Raw genomic sequence first — 7,384 nt, 5'->3', positions numbered from 1 at the left:
TGCTTTAGGCAACATAACAATTTGTTGTCCAATTTTCATCCGTCACCATTAAGTCTCCAACTTTGCCTGTCTGGTGCTTCCTGTAGAGCAACTGTACAGACAGTTTATTAGAGTTTTTTTCATGGAGAACAGCTGCTGTATGGAGCTGACGACAACTGAATCAAAATGGTCTAAAACTAAAATGTGTGACAGCTACGCAGGTCCAGACATTTCCACCAAAAAGACTGTAAAGTTGTGAGATGCTTGCATTTTTTAGGAGGCTTTCTCAGTCCATCAACTTTTACAACAACCAGAGTTTTGTGGTTACCGTTTGCTGTATTTCAACCCAGACCATCATGTTTTTGTTTCTGTGAAAACGACACAAAAACGTGACGGGAAATTCAAAAAAAGTGTAAGAATAATAGAATAAAAGAGTGGTCAGACATGGGACCTAAACTCCAGTCTCAAAGTGAAAGAATCTTGTGAGTAACATGACATAGATGCAGGCCAATACAAACCAACAGGCTAAAATAACACGAAGATCTAAATTTTACAGCCTCTTTTTAAAGAAACGAACACATTCCGCGCTGTGGACCAACATAGCTGTTACACATTATGGTGTGAGAATCCATGATGTTCAAAACAATGAGCTGAAAGGTGCTAAACTGCTCTTAAAAGTGCCAAGAATGTTGTGTTGTTCACTAAGAGCAGCACCTGTCACCGTCTTTTGACCAACTGTTCATATCTAAATGCTGATTAGAGGAGCTTTGGATGAAACCAGCTATTCATAAAACCTACGAACACTTGAAATCCAAACCACAGCATTCAGAACTCACAACTTAGGTGCATAATTTAAGCGGTTTCTCTTTGCTCGACTCGGAAGGATTTAAGGCCTCGAATTACTCAAATGTTTTCATGCAAAGTGACCTGACAGCAACAACTATTGCATCTATGGCTGTGATGACATCGTCGGCTGTTATTAGCTTTGGACCGGTAACGTGGTGGGATCAGAACGTTTCTGGTTATTATACTTTAAACTGTGTTCAGGAGACAGTCTGTTGTCTCCTCCGTCTATTTAGTCAATGTCAGTTTTCCCTGCAGCGTGTGCTGACATTCTTTCTTTTTTTTCTCTCACTTCTTATCTCCTCTGAAGCATAACGTACACATTCTCCAGATCACTACCCTTACTACACACACACACACACACACACACCCTCATGCAAACACACAATGACTCGGCGTCACTCTTTGTTGGCTGTTGACATTCATAAGTATTACGGCCGAGGGCTGGTAATGGTTGAAACTGATCTGAGGGGACTTTTCAAGATGATCAGATCCAGATTTCCAGGCTTTAACTGGGACTGCATATCACACTGAAGGCTACAGCTATGTGAGGAACAAGTAGGATAAGCAGCATGGGGTCACTTTAAGTGTTTTTAATGGGAGGGAAGTGAAAACTGCACCATAGAAAAGTAGAAGATGCAATCTGAATGTTCAGAGTCTGTTCCTGGTGCACGGTGTGGGCAGAAACATGCTTTGAAGAGAGGTGGATCTGCAGCTATGACCCACAGACCAAACAGCAGTGGAGGAGGCCACACATCAGGAAAACAACCAAGAGCAAGCTCTAAAGAGTTGTGCTTGGAGAACCTTTTCCCCAGAGCCAGACTGAGTTCTCCTGCGATGTCCTGAGGGGGTCTGAGGGAGAACATTTGGTGCAAGCAGCCTGACCTGTGATGCGACAGCAATTAAAATTCCAGATTGAAGGGTCACAGTCTTGAGACACTGGAGGAAATCCAGACGGAGCTCGGTGTGCTGACAGAGCAGGATTTTTAGAGAGCGTTCCAAAAGTGTCTGGAGCTCTGGGAGCGGCGCAAAAGTTAAAATGGTTTAAAAACTGAAGCATGATCAGAGTTCTTCATCTGTGGAGGGACCAGCTTTGTAAACAGTGACACGATCGTCTCCAGTGATTAATATGTGGTCATAAATCACAGTTAAGATGAATTCTGTTTGATAGCGTCAGCTGTTTAGGGAAATATTTCATGGAGACAAAATCTTCTTTCAGTAGACTGTCTGCTTTCTCTGTTTTATCACTTTAACAGTAAAACAAATCAAGTGCAAAATGTAAAGTAATCTCTACACATGTCGGATTATTTGACTAATTTTTATGACATTTTGCTCCTGAAATCCAATCTTCTGTTGGCATCAGGAAAATCTAGACTGATTTGGATCCAGTTCTACGAAAACAATTTGAACGACACACTTTGAAGATTTGATCCACATAAGAATCAAGACCGGATTATGTGATCTCTTCTGATTTCAGAATCCTTGTTTTCTTTTGAAATATTCATTTTCAACATTTAATAGAATTCATCAGCTTAAACCCAGTCAGACTACTTCTACTCAGCCGGGCCCTGGGGACACAGAACCAGTCTGAGGAGCTTAAATCTTCTGACACTAGATGTCAGTAAAGCTGTTGATGTGTCGGGGCTGAGTGTGTGTTACAGAGCAACGGTGATTTATTGCTAAATCCAAAATGGTTTCTTAAGTGTTTGAGATGACACGCGGGGTACTGACTGCGGTTAGAATTTCTAATCCCACTTGCTGTGCGTGATCTCTCTTTGTGATATCAATTCAGCTTCATGCTGTGAAAACTGGCAACGAGGAGTGGATTTTCATTTATGTCACCGTATCACACACAATATCTGGGCTCAGCAAACCACTCGCTGATCGTTTGAACTCCCACATAAAGAAAAAAAAAAACACTTAAAGCTTTCAAATTGCACCACAGCTTGTTTGTTTTGTAACTACGACACCTGAATCACCACATTGATACAGCTGAAAGGAAAAAAGAGAGACTACATGCTTCAGCAAATCAAACAAGGTCTGCTGAAGGTGCGTTCGCTGGGTCGCATTCAGGGTTTTTCATACCTGACTTCTTACTTTCACTGGGATGAAAGTGTTTAAAGAGCAGTGACGCGGTCAGACTTGACTCAAAACTCAGTGCGCTGAGAGCAAAAACACAGTTAAGTACAAGAAAAGAGCCCTGGGAAGAGCGAACGCAGAGTGCAATTGAGGGAAAACAGTGTGTGAAACAAAGTGTAAGTGACCGTGTGTGTGAAACAAAGAGCGCGATGGTGCATAGATAAATGTGTTTGTACGAGTGCAGCGCATATCGACTCCATATCTATTTTCACGCAGCCTGAGATGGATCCTTTGAAACGCTGCTCGTATAACAGACCATTGCCAGCCATGAATTGCAGAAACATTTTTCAAGGGTGTATTTATCTTCAAGGTCAGGCCAGCTGCTGGAGTCCGTTTGTGCTTGTGTGAGTGCATGTGTGCACGAGAATCTGTGGATCGTCGATGTGTATACGTGTGAAAAGACGAGTGTGTGTTTCTACCAGAGTGTGCTGTAACTCTGTGTATAGTTTATTGCATGCTAGCCTCGGAATATGACGGTGAAACAGAAGTACACTGTAAAAAAAAACAAAAAAACAAGTCTGCTGGTGAAACATAATAAGCCATTAAGTTGACAGGTAGCAACACAAGCGCACACGCGGACGCACACGCGGAAACAGAAGACGCGACACTGACAGAAAGCCTCAACAAACACACGGTTTGTGTTTGTCATGTTGACAGCTGGTTACCGCGGCGACACCAAGAGGGAAGTGGAGAGAGGAAGAGGTGAAGCTGAGCAGTCAACTGAATACTGAGCCTTTGTGCTGTGTAACGTCACCCAGTTAACCCTGCTGGTACGAACGGAGAGCTGGTGACCAAAATCTGAAATCTGCTCCGTGGAAAACATCCCACAGAGACGACCGACACGACCTGCAGCGATAAAAAGCTGCTTTAAAGCTGCTCTCAAAGTTTGACCAATCCAGCCCCAAACAGCAGATTTCCAGAAGCACCAAACCCACAGTCGGTTCGTTTGATTCCCCTGAAAACGAAACTAGAAGGACTTTTACAGGAGTGGTTCTCTAAAAGCCCATAATTATCCATATTGTTATAGACTGCTCTTATTGATGTTGTAAATACTGGATATCTGTAGTCGGTTATCCAAAACCAGTTTTCTGTTTCAGTCTGACACTAAAGGCTTAATTATTCCTTATTCCTGAAGGTGCTCTCTATTGTAAAGTTCCCTTCATTGAGGGAAAACGTATTTACTGCATTGAAAGAGATTTTACAGCAGCAAAACTCTACAGTTTCCATGGAGACCATTTGGTAGCACTCGTGATAGCTGCTACAGCCTCACAAAGTTGACCGACATCGGAGGAACAGATGATTACTTCTGGAATAATAGAAATCTGATGCACAAATGACAGCAAAAGAAGCAAACGTGATCGTAGTGGCAAGAAAAAAAATCGAGATTGTTGGAAACTCGATTGTGCTGCAGTTAAGAGATAGTCAGAGGTACTTTAAATTATTCTTTCCTTACTTTTGTTGCTGAGGTCTTTTGTGGAAATGTTGAACTAAGAGCTTAATCTTACAAGCAAGCGAAGGAGAAAGGCCGAAACATCTGTGAACAGAAACAGAAAGGAAAATACTCCTTCATACAGAAAATCTTTACCTGAGGTGTTTTGTGCAACCGGTTCCAAAGAAGAGTTTTTATCAAGAACAGGGTCGAGTGCATGATGTGACCTGTGATGTGAGCTAAAATACAGCCACTGGCATGCTGCTGAAACATTTATACTGAACCCAAATACCTACAAACTATCCATCCATCCTGGAGTCTATCCCAGCTGACTCAGGGTGAAGGCAGGTTCACCTGGACAGGTAACCAGTCTATCACAGGGCCACACTTAGAGACAGACAACCAAGCACACTCACATTCACACCTACGGACAATTTAGAATCACCAATTAACCTCAACATGTTTTTGGACCTTGTGGGAGGAAGCCGGAGAACCCGGAGAGAACCCACGCTGCACGGGGAGAACATGCAAACTCCATGCAAAAAGATCCCGGGTGTTCTCACCGGGACGCGAACTGGCGAGGCAGCAGTGCTAACCACTGCTCCACCTTGCAGCCCTCTTACAAACTATAAAACCAAAAAAATAATCTTTAAACAAGAAGGGAAATTATTCCTCACTGTGAAGATAAAACAGCTGCCACAGAAGTACTGTTCTCTGTCTCGTTTATCAGTGAAAGAGAAGATTACATCATCATCACATATGCACATGAGCAGATGACGACATTTATCTGAAGATTTTGTTGTATTTTATCAACTAACATCGACCTCAGAAAAGTCAGACACCCTTCCAGTTGTCAGTGCAATGAAAAGGCAATTCTCTGTGTTCCTTTATGTTTCATCATATCGTAAGCTTTGATTGATTATTAAACAGGTCTACCAGGCACAAGTTCAGGGTCCCGGATGATCATAGGGTCCAGAGGTTCTGTTTGAAGTTTAAAAATAAAAAAAAAAGAAACAACAAAGACATGCAAAATGTAGATTCTCACCTATCCAGGTTGTGGGGATGGTTGATGCTTCAGCAGGAGGCCACTGGACTTGTCTTTTTGATTACTACAGCTTCCTCAGGTGCTCTCTATTGAAGCTCTTAGGATCATGAAAACCTTTGACAAAATGACTACAAACAGATGCAAAATGACCACAAAAAACAATCGGTTTTGGCTACAACAGTTTAAATATTATTTTATTTTTTTTCCTCAGTAGGGAGCAAAGTGTCTCCAGTGCAGCCAGGCCTGTTAGCTGGTAAACTTTACTGTCTGAACCAACTCTGCATCGATCAGAGGAAGGCAGAGAGACGTGTCTGTGAAGGTTCTCAGTCCTCCAGGTCGTGGTTATTCTGGTAGATTAATGGTAGCAACTGGACTTGCTTGAGTTCCTTGAAGACGTTCCACCTCTCATCCAAGAGGCTTCATCAGTTCTGACTGACTAGTTGGGAGTTCCAGATATCCTTAAGGAGCCATTAACACCTGAGTTTTGGTTTCAATTGGGGGTTTGTTGCTCCTCCCCCTCGTTAACAAGGGGGAGGAGCAACAAACTCAGGTGGTAACGACTCCTTAAGGATATCTGGAACTCCCAGCTAGTCAGTCAGACCTGACGAAGCCTCTTGGACGAAACATCTTCAAGGAACTCAAGCAAGTCCAGTTGCTACGATTAATCTACCAGAATAAGGCAGAGAGACACCACTGTAACGTTGCATGAACGTTTGACACTGCAACTTATCCATCTTCACACTTTACTGGCTGGCTATGTCTTACTCATCTCTGCCAGGCTGCAGCTACATGCAGGTAAACACTCGAGTCACTCGCTTCCCAGGACCTGCATCACACACACAGGTACGCAACGCCACATTCCTTAATGGTGAAGCTGATGATAAAAGTATCGCTCCATCTGAGGTTTCATTTCCTCTCATCAGTTAACCACAAACACAGTTCATGTTGGATAAATAAATGCTTCACCCAAACTATCTCGGTCGAATCAGAGATCTTCAGCTGATGCTTCAAAGCAGTGACGTCCAAAAGTCTGTCCTATAAAAGGTCTGTTTTCAGTCTGCATCTCCAGTAAATGTCTCATAATCTGCCCCTGACTGCTAGTTACCTCCAGCATGGAGTCCAACCTGCAATAAACTGATAAAAAGAAAACACAGCACAGTTAAAGATGCATATTTTCGTACTAATGCGAGTGAAGTTCTCATTCACGATCCATCCATACACGTGTTTTCTCTTATTTTACTCGTGTGGACTGTGCTTCTGTTTCCCAGACTGACATCTTTGTTGAATCATATTCAGCCTGTAGCTTTATTGTCAGCATCCCGAGTCCATCAGTAATAACAGTTTGAGCAATAAAATGCTGCACAGACATCAGCACTGCAGATAGCTCGCATAAAAAAAAAACTCGTCATCTTACTTAGCTCGGGACACACTGTTCCTAAACATAAACAATCAACAAGGCAAAACTGGATTCCAGCAGATCATGTAGAAAAATTTGGTGCCTCATTACTTAACAGGTTGACTGCGTAACAGGCCAAACTCCCAACAACTTGGTGCATTCCTTAAAAAAACTCGCCATCTCCCACACCCTCCCACACACACCAGCCGTAATATTAAGACTAAATATACCACTCTAACCAGTGCCAAATGTGGTGCACATTTTGGAAAAGTGTGGGGCTTCCTTCTCCCACTCCACTGCGCGTTTTGGCCTGAACTGAACTCACGAGGTTGTGAGCGTCGCTGCGGTCGAGTCGCTCGGCTAAATGAGTGCAAAATGAGATTTGTTCAGAAATGAGCCACATGTCGAGTCGAGCATTAAAGCTGCTCATATGTGAGTCTAATAAGGAATCCGTTGGCGCCTCGGGGTGGTTTATGCTGCATTAAAAGTGGCTTCATTTAAACTACGTTGCTTAATTTGTTTGGCGCCTTGAGGGCAGCAGAAAATAACTGTA

Source organism: Stegastes partitus, unplaced genomic scaffold, assembly GCF_000690725.1.
Source record: "Stegastes partitus isolate 25-593 unplaced genomic scaffold, Stegastes_partitus-1.0.2 Scaffold1113, whole genome shotgun sequence".
Classification (NCBI taxonomy): domain Eukaryota; kingdom Metazoa; phylum Chordata; class Actinopteri; family Pomacentridae; genus Stegastes; species Stegastes partitus.
The sequence above is the reverse complement of the archived record's forward strand: the minus strand, read 5'-3'. Positions refer to the sequence as shown.